Source organism: Terrapene carolina, unplaced genomic scaffold, assembly GCF_002925995.2.
Source record: "Terrapene carolina triunguis isolate 2854851 unplaced genomic scaffold, T_m_triunguis-2.0 Scaffold31, whole genome shotgun sequence".
Lineage (NCBI taxonomy): Eukaryota > Metazoa > Chordata > Testudines > Emydidae > Terrapene > Terrapene triunguis.
In genome coordinates, this window is record NW_020664382.1 from 6,554,812 (window position 1) to 6,567,564 (window position 12,753).

A 12,753-nucleotide genomic window follows, 5' to 3' on the forward strand; every position below is an offset into this window, starting at 1 on the left:
GGAGTCAGTGTGACATACCAGAGTACAATCCAGACCAGTGAGGGGTGTGCTGTGTCACCCCTGCCCTGTAATCTGGGGTGCCTTGAAATATCTTGTGTTGTAGCCTCCAATCTGGACTGCTCACAACCAGATACCAGCATGCAGGTCACTCCCAGATGTCTTTGTTTTAACTGCAGCCTGCCAGTGACACCCTGGCTCTTACCAGCCTTGGTTATATGGCAGGGTGACCCCAACACACTCCCAGTCATGGGCTTTATAAAATCATAGAATCATAGGACTGGAAGGGACCTCGAGAGGTCATCTAGTCCAGTCCCCTGCACTCAAGGCAGGACTAAGTATTCTCTAGACCATCCCTGACAGGTGTTTGTCCAACCTGCTCTTAAAAATCCCCAATGATGGAGATTCCACAACCTCCCTAGGCAATTTGTTCCAGTGCTTAACCACTCTGACAGGAAGTTTTTCCTAATGTCCAACCTAAACTGCCCTTGCTGCAATTTAAGCCCAATGCTTCTTGTCCTAGCCTCAGAGGTTAAGAAGAACAATTTTTCTCCCTCCTCCTTGTAGCAACTTTTTATGTACTTGAAAACTGTTATCATGTCCCCTCTCAGTCTTCTCTTCTCCAGACTAAACAAACCCAATTTTTTTCAATCTTCCCTCATAGGTCATGGTTTTTTAGACCTTTAATCATTTTTGTTGCTCTTCTCTGGACTTTCTCCAATTTGTCCATATCTTTCCTGAAATGAGGCGCCCAGAACTGGACACAATACTCCAGTTGAGGCCTAATCAGCGTGGAGTAGAGCGGAAGAATTACTTCTCGTGTCTTGCTTACAATACCCCTGCTAATACATCCCAGAATTATGTTTGTCTTTTTTGCAACAGCATTACACTGTTGACTCATATTTAGCTTGTGATCCACTATGACCCCCAGATCCCTTTCCGCAGTACTCCTTCCTAGGCAGTCATTTCCCATTTTGTATGTGTGCAACTGATTGTTCCTTCCTAAGTGGAGTACTTTGCATTTGTCCTTATTGAATTTCATCCTATTTACTTCAGACCATTTCTCCACTTTGTCCAGATCATTTTGAATTTTAATCCTATCCTCCAAAGCAATTACAACCCCTCCCACATTGGTATCATCCGCAAACTTTGTAAGTGTACTCTCTATGGCATTATCTAAATCATTGATGAAGATATTGAACAGAACCGGACCCAGAATTGATCCCTGTGGGAACCCATTTGATGTGCCCTTCCAGCTTGACTGTGAACTACTGATAACTACTCTCTGGGAATGGTTTTCCAACTAGTTTTGTACTCACCTTATAGTAGCTCCATCTTGCTTGTATTTCCCTAGTTTGTTTATGAGAAAGTCATGTGAGACAGTATCAAAAGCCCTACTAAAGTCAAGACATGCCATGTCTACCACTTCCCCCCTTCCACAAGGCTTGTTACCCTGTCAAAGAAAGCTGTTAGGTTGGTATGACATGATTTGTTTTTGACAAATACATGCTGACAGTTACTTATCACCTAATTATCTTCTAAGTGGTCACAAACTGGTTGCTTAATTATTTGCTCCTTTATCTTTCCAGGTACTGAAGTTATGCTGACTGGTCTGCAATTCCCTGAGTTGTCCTTATTTCCCTTTTTATAGATTGGCTCTATATTTGCCCTTTTCCAGTCCTCTGGAATCTCTCTCGTCTTTCATGACTTTTCAAAGATAATCGCTAATGGCTCAGATATCTCCTCAGTCAGCTCCTTGAGTATTCTAGGATGTATTTCATCAGGCCTTGGTGACTTGAAGACATCTAACTTGTCTAAGTAATTTTTAACTTGTTCTTTCCCTATTTGAGCCTCATTTTCCTCCAACCTCATTTTCAATAATATACACTAGCCTCTATCTTAAATAGAGTTACCCAGAAACTTCAACTTAAACATACTGGATTAAATAAAACAATAAAACAAGTTTATTAACTACAAAAAGAGATATTTTAAGTGAGTATAAGTATTGAGGCATAAAAGTCAGAAATTGATACAAGAAAAATAAAGATAAATTGCTTACTAGTGCCTAACTTAACAAACTATATTAGATTCAACCCAAATTTCTCACCACATGCTTCCAGTAAAATTACTGATCAAACTCTTCAGTCAGAACCTCCCTCCCCCCCAGAGTCCAACAGCTGTTTCCTTTTGTCTTCTCAGGTGTAGAAAATGCGGAAGGTAGGGACAGAGAGAGGGGGATCTTATAACTTCACATTCAATGTTACTATACATATTTTATCAGGACAATGCTGACCATCAAATTATGAGTTTCAAATGATATCTCACAAGGCATATTTTGTACAAAGAGTATTCCAGTAGTGTGTAGGGTGTGAATACAGGGGTATATTCCATCACACTAAAGGTAATAGTGTGAGTAAAGGTGGCAGAATCTGTCCTGTGATACATACTCATTTTTGTGAGAAATGTAACTGGAGCTAAGACTTATGTTGTGTGTGTACCTCACTCTGCAGATCCTGGGTGTTGCCAAGATGTCAGAGGGGTACGTAATCTACTACATTATGTCTTCTATTGTAATTGAAATAGCAAAGTGGGTTAGAGACAGAATGGCAGCCTTATATCTCAGTCAATAAAACTAAAGCTGAGGCTCATGATGCAATCACTTGTCATTGTGTGTCTTATCCACACTCTCCTTGAGCTCCAGGAAGAGCACAAAGCACAATCGATTTCCATGATGCTCACTTGTGAAACAGTATTGAAAATGCTAAGCAAATTCACTGAGGAGAGCTTTCTACTATGGGCAGCTAAGAGACGGAGCTGCCAGTATTCACCTTGTCTCCTCACCCTAGAACCAGTGTACCAGATGTGGAGGGAGGGAGAAAGGGGAGAAAGCAATTCACTCTGTCCTTGCAACCAAAGTTTATGAAATCCCATCAAAAGCCTAAACCTTACAATGAACCTGTGTAGGTTGATATTATGTAAACGATGGTATAGAAAGGTGCCACTGAAATCACTAGGTGTGAAAGATGTTATCTATACTAACAGAGGCATGTAACTCACAGTATAATGGTATGCAGTCCTCATTTAAGTCTTCAAAACCAGTTGCTACACATACACAGTAGTAATTATTCAGGTCACTCACTTCCATGCTCTCTACACCCCACACTCCTATGTATCTCAAGTAACCGGGTTTCTACTCTCAGATTAGCTACAATATTATAATATTAAGGGGAAATTCTTAATTCAGCCTTTTATTTTCTTGCTTTTGAGCTGTGCAAAGAAAGAAATAATCAGAAACCAGAGAGTATTTGTATAAGTTCATTTTTAGAGCATCTGTAAATTGGCTTAAAATCATTAGGGCTTCCAAGTCATCGTGCATCACTGCGTTTTTGGCACCACTAAATTTTGTCTGTAAAGATGCTTCTCAGCTGTGACTTGAAAAGTTCATGTGACGTTGCGGAATATTCCACTGTCTATTTGATCTTATGACCAGAATTGCCCCTGCTCTTAAACCTGACCTTATTTTACTTCAGTTTGCATCTGTTATTTCTTGTCTTATCATTTTTAAACTAATGAAAACAGTTCCTCCCCTTCCTTTTTATAGTACCCTTTTATGTACTTGTAAACCTCAGTCATGCTGTCCCCTTTGGCTTTCTTTTTTACCTCAAATAAATGGAGATATTTTATTCCTTTAATCTTTCCTTATAGGTAGTCCCTTCCAGTCCTTTAATCACTGTAGTTGCCCTTCTCTGGAATCTCCCTCATTTACTGATATATAGCCAATAGTATGCTGCCCAGAACTAAATGCATTGCTCCTGCTGTGATCTGAGTGCTGAGAAAAGGGGAATAGTTGCCTCCTCGGTCTTAGATGGGATCCCTCTATTTATGCATTTCAAAACAGCATTTCTCTGCTTAGTCTACAGCATTACCTTGAGTAACCAACTTTATTTTTTTAAAGTTGCATCTAACCTGCATTTCAAATTTCTAGACAACACAATATGGAATGCACAGATTAGAAACTGCAGAAGAATGGCTTTACAATGGAAACTTTGACCAATCCTTCACTGCAGCATGCCAGTTTATGAACATCAATGTAGTAGACAAAGTAAAAATATCCTGTATACAAAAAGTTTATAGTATATGTAGGGCCAGCTTGTGACTTGAGCTACATCCACGTGCAGTGGACTAGAGAGGAGTAAGAGTGCCCTTTGCCCCTGCCTGGGCCATGCAGATCTTGGAACTGGGCATGCTGGTGTCTGCATGGACTGCACACCCAGTTATTTTCACACACCCTGAAGCAGGTGAGCAGGGAGCGGCCAGGAATGAGCAGAACCTTGGCTTTGACCCCTAACAAGCCTGCCAGAAAAGTTGAACCACCATTGGGGAGTATCCATAATTGACTGCTGGTATAGACCAGCAGCAAATTACTACTCCTTTGCCTCCTCCCTGGAGAAAAGAGGAATCAGGGAGTGGATTGTGCCTCAGAAGAGTGTCTCTGAGACACAGTACCTCCCAGGGGGGCCACTCAGGATGTGCAGTTTACATCGAGCTGCGCCTAATCGAGCCTTGAATTATAGCTACTTATTTTTTTTTAAAAAAAAGCAGCAGATCCAGCGTTAAGGGTGCTCATGGTAAAAGCAATAAGTAGGACCGCACAAACTGGCCCCTCTGAAATCTCCCCACAATTGAGCTCTTTCCTACTCATGCCTATCAACTCATTCCTTCCCATGGGGAAAGCCTGGAAGAACAAATGGGCGTGTCACTGCCTGCTGAAGGTGAACAAATCTGGGGTTTGATGCAGAAAGCATATTCCACAGATGAGAATCTCTCCCTGAACATAAGGGTATCCAACTCCCCCAAATGCCTACACCAGGGGCGGTGCTAGTTTGAGCGCCTCAAAACAAAGAAAGACCTTTTAACCAGCACGGCTTTCCACTAAGAGCTGCACCTTCTGAATGGTCTTAAAGTGTAATAATAATAATCATTAATAATGCTGCACACTTGCATAGCCTTTTTCATCTGTAGATTTCAATGGGTTTTACAAAGATGTCTTAATCTCCATTTTGCAGATGGAGAAAGTGATTTGCCCAAGACTTAGCTTCCTGTAAACCATATTACAGTAATAGAGTCTTGAAGTGACAAAAGCATTGGTCACTCCAGTCAAGGTCACATCTAAAAGAAAAAGTGACAAACTTCTGGTCAAGAGTAAATAATACAATGTGCTCTTGGCCACTGTTGGTACTTGTGTATTCAAAAATGGTTGGGGATTCAATAATATTCCCTTTGCTGCAAACCTGACCAACAAAAGGTAGGCAGATGTCCAGAGTTCATATCAACTGTGCCATTTCTCTAGTTGGCTCCTCAACATACCTGCACAACCTCAGCCTTGCCTGGATTGAATTGCAGCCAAGTTACCTTCTTCCAAGCCAAAGTCCTGGCATAACAATGGATAAGCACCAGCCAGTCCAATTAAATATATAGAGCGAAATGTCTTCCACATATTGGAGACCTCACAGCCCATTTTGTCTCAATGGCCTCTCATACACATTAACTTACTTCCATTAAATATATATATTTCAATGTATACACAAGGCCATTGTGGGATATAGTGAGGATTATATGGCTATAACTATAGAATACTAGTTTTTTCTCAATGCTGTGTTTAATCATAAAACTCAAAGGCAAGCAGCACAAAAATATTTTAATATGTTAAATAACAGAGTAATTGTTTTTAGCCAATTCAATCAGACTACTTATGATAACAATTGCTATTCCTAGCATTAAGTGTTTGCAGGATCAGTTGTAAAGGCCTGATCCTACAAATCCTTATTCACATGAGCAGTCCTTCAACATATCACATGTAGAAGCAAAGATTTCTCACACAATTAAGAGTTTTTGGCAACAGGGCCTTAACAGACAAGCTAAACAATTCAGACACTAGCTGACCCAGAGAATAGTACTATTTTAGGCCCCAATCCTTCAAACAATTAAGCATGTGTATAATTTTATTCACATGAGCAGTCCCATTAATTTCACTGGGACCACTGCCCAGAGTAAAGTTACACAGCAGTGTAAGTGTTTGCAGGATTGGGGACTGGAGCCTATTTTTTTTTAAGATTGTACTTTTATTTTATATGGGCCAATTCTGTTAAGGTCTACATCTTTTTTCTTTTCACAATATTTTTTCTTGCTCCTTTTCCTCTGTAAAATATGCTCAAAAACACATGCATTTAAGCAATTCAGAACAAGTATATTTTTCTTCATGTTTGCCCTTAGAGTATTTGCATGCAGTAGCTGTAACTTGCATTGCATTCATGCTCAATTTTCCCTGTGCAATTTATATTGTTTAAAATTCATCCCTAAATCTGCTTTCTCATATTTCCAAAGCTTTTGCTTAACTGCATTAGTTTAAAAAGCTCAGTGCTTTGTGGTCTAGCAATCCTGTATGACAAAAGCAACCCATAGTGGCTAGAGAGTCATATGTGGTTTGTTTACAGCTGTAATAAATTGATATTAAAATACAAATATAAGCAGTGCAGTATGCTAACTGTTAATCATTAAAATACAAGTTGTGACTCCTGTTCTGAACTGATTCTTACGCATAACCTTCACAATATGTTATGACAATTCTTAGCCTTTGGAATACTAAGAAAGATTATGTTAGCAAAAAATGTTGCCTAATATATGTATAATTTACCTTCATATATAACAACCATCATTTCACTAGTAACTCTCATTTTATTCATGCAGCCTGTTTATTTCATTAACTTCTATTCTTTCAGAGTATTTACACAGAATGATTCCACCTAGAGATTTTCACCATATAGTAGATTCAAATTATATTTCTCTGTTCATCATGCAGTAAAATGGAAGATGATAAATTAAATTAACCAAAAGATTAAAACATTCTTACTGCTGCCTTAACCCTGATAGACATGTAATATACAACATTCAAGTTCAACTTTATCAATTGTCTCCATCACAGTATTTACCACATCCACTCCAGTCTTATATAACTCCTTGTTACAGCTTATTTTAATATAAAGCCTGGCTTCAAGCTATTTAAAATGCTTTATTATTACTCTTGGTTTAGTAATACATTTCTTTTCAACATGGATAATGCCAGCTAAATGGTGCAGGGTTATAAGGATGAAATATTTCCCATGTCTTCTATTAAACATGGAAATTTTGTGTTTCCATTTTCCTTTGTATTTCTATATCATTTCCATTTCAACTGACTAATTCAGATTAAGAAAGGATCACTAATGAGTGAAATTCAGCTCAGTATACTAATGAATTTTAAAACTAAAATGCCTTAAAACCACCTGACTAAAGCTGAAGAATCCTACTTGATCCAAAAAAGCAATCAAATTCTGTTGGTGTGTGTATTTTACATGATGTAATATATACAAATATGCAGATGTTACATCACTGAAACTATTCTCCTTATCTATTCAATGTCTATAAAAAGGTTATCCACCACTAATATATCCCATATGTAATAAACATAGTAAACTGTATTTTATAAATCCCCGCTTGCCTTTTTAATTGCTCCTAAAAATATAACGAAATTGATCAGAAGTAATTTAGACTTGAGATAATTTAGCACAAGGGAAAGTTGGACAGTGAACAGTTCACTGCAATGATTTAATACTACAAGTGGCAGAATTAAAAAAAAATACACAAAACGTGCTCTTGTTAAATTATGAGGTTTTAAAAAGCTTTTTGATTAAATCCTCGACCCTGTAATTGCTCAATAAGTATATTTAGTAACCCATGTATCCTTCATTCACTTTGTTATTTAAGGACATATTTTATATTTGCCACTGAAGGTTCTGTGAAGATACTATGTTGTAAACAAATTTCGAACAACTGTCAAGATCCTACCCTGTTAGTTCTGGGGGAAATACTAAAATTGCATCACCTATGTATGCTACTAAAAAACTGGAAGCTATAGAGCGACGAAAAGCCATTCTAAAATGAAACTGTTGTTCTCTTGTACAGAAAGACCTGCGTCTGTATGATGGATAAGAAACTTTTCGTTAGGGAACTGGAGATACCGCTCAGGATGCGTCGTAAATGTGGTGGCAGTGTGTTTGCAACGCAGGGAGAGTATGCAGCTTCTGCCTTTCAGTAACGTTTAGCTCCCAGTAAAGGGGAAATTGCAGCTTCTGGGAGACACCGTGCATTATACGCGGGATCCTGAAAATATGAAATGTGAAAACGCTCCTACGTGCAACAACGGCGCAATTTTAAAACAAATGTCCAGTGAATTTGCAAGATCACAGGCTGTGCTCATCTCTGGTGAATTAAATACCCATCGGAAGCCTTCTGCAGAGGGTTTTTGACTAACCAAACAGGCGGCATATTAGGAATTAAATCCCCCCATGAACATGCTAATGAAGGACATGAATTTCCTGTCTCTGGGAGAATTACACAGAGAAATAATCCACGTTAGCTTCATTTTGTGTAAACAAGATCGGGTGCAACTTTAGTGCTTTTCCTTTTGTTAAAAAAACAATTATTCCTAGCACCAGCCTTGTGAAGCTCCTCGCCCGGGCTCTGGTTGTGTTTGAATGGGAAGTGTTAGCCAAGTTGAACTTTTCCCTCTTCTGTCATGAACAGAAGGGCGCTGGAGCCGGACAGCGGCTGGCGATTGAGCCGACAGGGTGGGGAGTGTGAAATGTGCCCCTTTCCATAACTTGGGTGGCACACGCCCTCCTAACAGCTGCTTTCACGTGGGGAACTGGTGTGTTGCCCTGCGCTCCTCGCGCAGCCCAGGCTTGGCTGGCGCAGGGAATGCAGCGCGGAACGAGATCTCCCTGCCTGTGCTGGCCGCAGGGGACACGACTAAGGGGGGTCGTGAGAGCGGCTAAACACACCTAACACGGGTATTCCTCTTCCAGCCACGTCTTCTCGCCCGCAGAGCGGGCGCTGCCAGGGACGCGTCCTGCGAGTTGAACCCCTGAGCTCTTAGTTGTGTGGCTCAGGGATCAAACAGTTCTGCGCCCGCCACCTAATCCCGTCCCTCCCTGGTTCCCGGTTTGTTAGTTTCTGGAGGGGGGAGCTGGTGAACCCCTCCCAGCAATGGGCCCCACCCTGGCTAGCTGAGCCACCCGAGGCTAGGATCGCTCTTTACCAGTTACCCGCTCAACATTGCCACACTCGCAGATATAAACTGGGGAAAGAAGCATTTCGCCCAGAGCCTGGCTCAGTCGGGCGCTAGATACATGGCATCGTTCATCACCCGGACTCCTTTACTCAGCTCAGAATCTGCTCTCGGGCAGCCTTTCTCTGGGCTGGGCGGGGGGGTGTTGTGTGTGTCTCGGGCAGCCTTTCTCCGGGTGTGTGAGTGTGTGTAGCCTGTGCGAAGCTGTGCGGAAAGACCGGGCCTAGCCCCGGCGTGTTTTGCACCAGAGCTGGCTGAGCTGCTGCGGTTCCCTGCACGTGCGGAGCCAGCTCGTCCCATTGCACGGGGCAAAAGACAGCCGGGCTCGTTCCCCGCCCGCGCCCTGCGGCTTCGCCCGGCTTTGCAGGAGAGTGACGAGGAAAAAAGGCTGTTGGCCCCCTCTACTGTCCGCTCCGCATTGCTGCAGGGGGGAAGGCGGTGCAGCGCCACCGCCTTCCCCGGGGTTTATTTGCTGTTTGATTTTGCATTACGGGTTTGGCTTGGATTGCGCAATAAACCGTAGGCAGCTCAGAGACTCAAGGAACAAGCCTTCAGCTCGCTTCCTCTTTGCTGTTAAAGGCAGGGCTTGTCCCTCCTGTTACCACAGTACAGCTTTTAGCAATGGTTTTTATTAACCAACGTGCCTGCTCCCCCACTTCCCCTCAGTCATTGGGGGACCAGCTGTTGTTGCTTGCCCTCATCCCTGTTCGGAACTGCTGTCTAGCCTTGCACCATACCCCATATATCCCTGTGTGGGAGCAACTGCAGGGCCCTCCCTTGCAGCTGAGGCCAGGACTGGGGTGGAGGGTAAGGAAATAGCCCTTGATGTGACACAGAGAGAGAAGGGGTGGAAGGAGCAGCTTCAGGAAGGAAGGAGAGGACAACTTTGTGGCCTCTAGGCCCATGGGGCATCTCCTGGGAAGGATAAGGAGGCAGAGGCAGGGTGGTTATCTCAAAGGAGTGCTGGCTCTGGCATGGCCCAGAGATGTAATTTCATTAAATCATTAGCACAGTTTTAGGTCTCGGCTTGTTTAAATACCGCTGATGGCAAGGAGGGTATGGGCCAAACAGTGTCTGCCAAGTGGCTATGTTAGCTCATGTTGGCCTTGTCTATACTTGTCATTTTCCCCTCAAAATGTCACATCTTTGCTACCAATTCAGCTCCCCCAGCCCTATCAGCAGGAGGCGCACTAGTGTAGAAAAAGCACCAGCAGAAGCCAGCCTTGGTAACCCCTGTTTTATTTAGCTCACAAGGGTGTGAAATTTCAGGGGGGCAAGGCTAGCCAGGACATAGCCATGAGAGAGGCAGCCGGGGCTGGGCCCAGAGCTGCTCTACAGCACCCTCTGCCAGGAGTGATTCGTATTTGGCAAAGGGCAACTGCTTAAAAAAATCAGAAGAAAAACCAAACTAAACCCATGCCATCAATGTCCACAGTGAAATGCTACGAACAGAAATCCCACTACTTCCATTTTGACCAGGGGCAGTCTAACAGCATGGCTTACCTTCGTGTCCTGAAATAAGCAGGACTTGTAAAGGAAAATACCCTGGATGCAGGGTGGCCAGTGCTGTGCTCCCTGTTTGAAAATTGGAGAGCTGTGTTTTAGAAGTGACTGGATCACCTATCCCACCATAGTGGTGCAGAGAGAACTGTATTTTTTGGCTGGGTCTATGACTTTAGCTGTGACTATGGCACTACCAGAGTGGTCATTCAGGGGCAGATCCTGAGAGGGAGAGGCAGAAGGGGACTATAATAGTAGTTTTGAGAGAAAGGGTAGAGGCCCCTAGCTGTTGCTAGACTGGGGGTGAGTCACTGGGCTCTCAGGGGTGAAAGGACAGTTGGAACAAACTCTGCTGTGGTAAAAAAAAAAGAAAGTGAATGCTTGTGCAAGCTGTAGTTTGCTGGGCCCACAATGTTACTCAAACCTCCTTTATCTTGGGACTGTGTAACAGCAGTAGGGCATGGTGGGAACACAGGTAGTGCCATTCACCCCTGAATTGCCATATCCCCTTGCTGGCTGAATATTTTGTGACTGAAATAGCATGATTTGTGCCTTTTTAAAACGTGATTTGCAGGCATATCTATGGTGGCCATTTGCCAAAGACTGCAATTGTCCTGGCCTCCCCTGTGAAAGAGATTCTAGAGAGACAAGGTGGGTGAGGTAATAGCTTTTATTGGACCAGCTTCTGTTGTGCACATGTTAAAAGCTCAGGAATATGATGGACATTGAAATTGTATAAATCTGAAAGGACCCTAGAGGGAGGAAGGAAGAAGTGACAGATTAAAGTGGGGGAGGCAGGATAGCCTTGCAAAATTGTGTTTGTCCAGACTGTGTATTTTGGGGGGAGTGGGTGCAAATATCATTACACATTTCAATATAGTCAGTCATCGTGATAAAGTTCAAGTGATTATATTTGGTGCCTGGGAGAGTAATTTTTCAAGGCAAGGCTGATTATGTACAGTTAACCCTGCCCTAATCGACATCCCAGGAACCCACCAATCATCAATTGCCTAGGAGAGGTGGCTTTTAAATGTAGTTCATACAAAACTACAGTGAAACCGGGGGGGGGGGCTTCTGAAGGGCTGGCTTAGGCTAGGGTTTGCTTGTCAGCTGCCATTCTTGGTGCTGGTGTCCTTTAGCATTAGCAAACCACAGGCAGGGAGCTGAGTGCATTATGCACAGGGCTGCTGCTGCCGCTGCCCCCGCAGTCGGTGTTTGCGGTGGGGTCTGAGGAGCACCAGCAGCCGCACATGGTCTCTGCCTCTGTGTGTGTTTTGTGGTGGCCGCGGCATCCCATTGACACTTGGGCTCTTTACAGTAGCTCCGGCGGCAGCGCCCGGGCCAATTCCAGGAGCCCCCGGACTGGAGCCGCGCCCTGGCTGATACCGGAAAGGGATCTGATTGGCCGGCGTCTTCCCCATATGCAAAAGAGCTGAGGGAATGACATTCCTCCGCACTCTTACTGTAAAAGCAAATTCATTTCCAGTCAATCTCCATTCATAGAGCCAGAAGGGCGCAAGGGAGGCGGGAGGACCAGGCTTTCCAGATCAGCATGAGCAAACAAACAGCTCCTCACAGAAGGTCATAAAGCTGTGTAGCCTGTGTTCAGTAGGCAGCCATGAAGAAGCTTTCCCTGTGAACACGTGAAGACTCTCAAGATCTCTCAGCTTTGGAAATGGGCTTTTTTCAGAGCTGTCTTCTGGGCTGGATATTTTAACTTCTACCGAGTCTGTGAACTTTTGTCATTGTCCTGTGTGTATGTGTGTGAGTGCTACAGCTCCTCTCTCTTTTCGGAAGGGACGCTCGCGGTCCTTTGCAAGCAGACATTAGTTTTTGCTTGCCAGCTTTCAGTATCGATCTCGTTGAGGCGAAAAGAGAAAAAAGCGTGTCTCCGAAAGCAGAGTTCCACCTGCTGTGGTTAAAATATTGTCAAGCAGCTGGCTGCTGTGGCCGAATTAGAGGAAGATTGTCTCAGAGATTGCAAAAAAAAAAAAAAAAAAAAGTTGGCAGTGACTCACCAAACTGCTGCAGACTGTTGGTTGACTTCTGAAGAGTGTGTGTGTGAGAGAGAGCGCGCGAGAGCTGTTGCA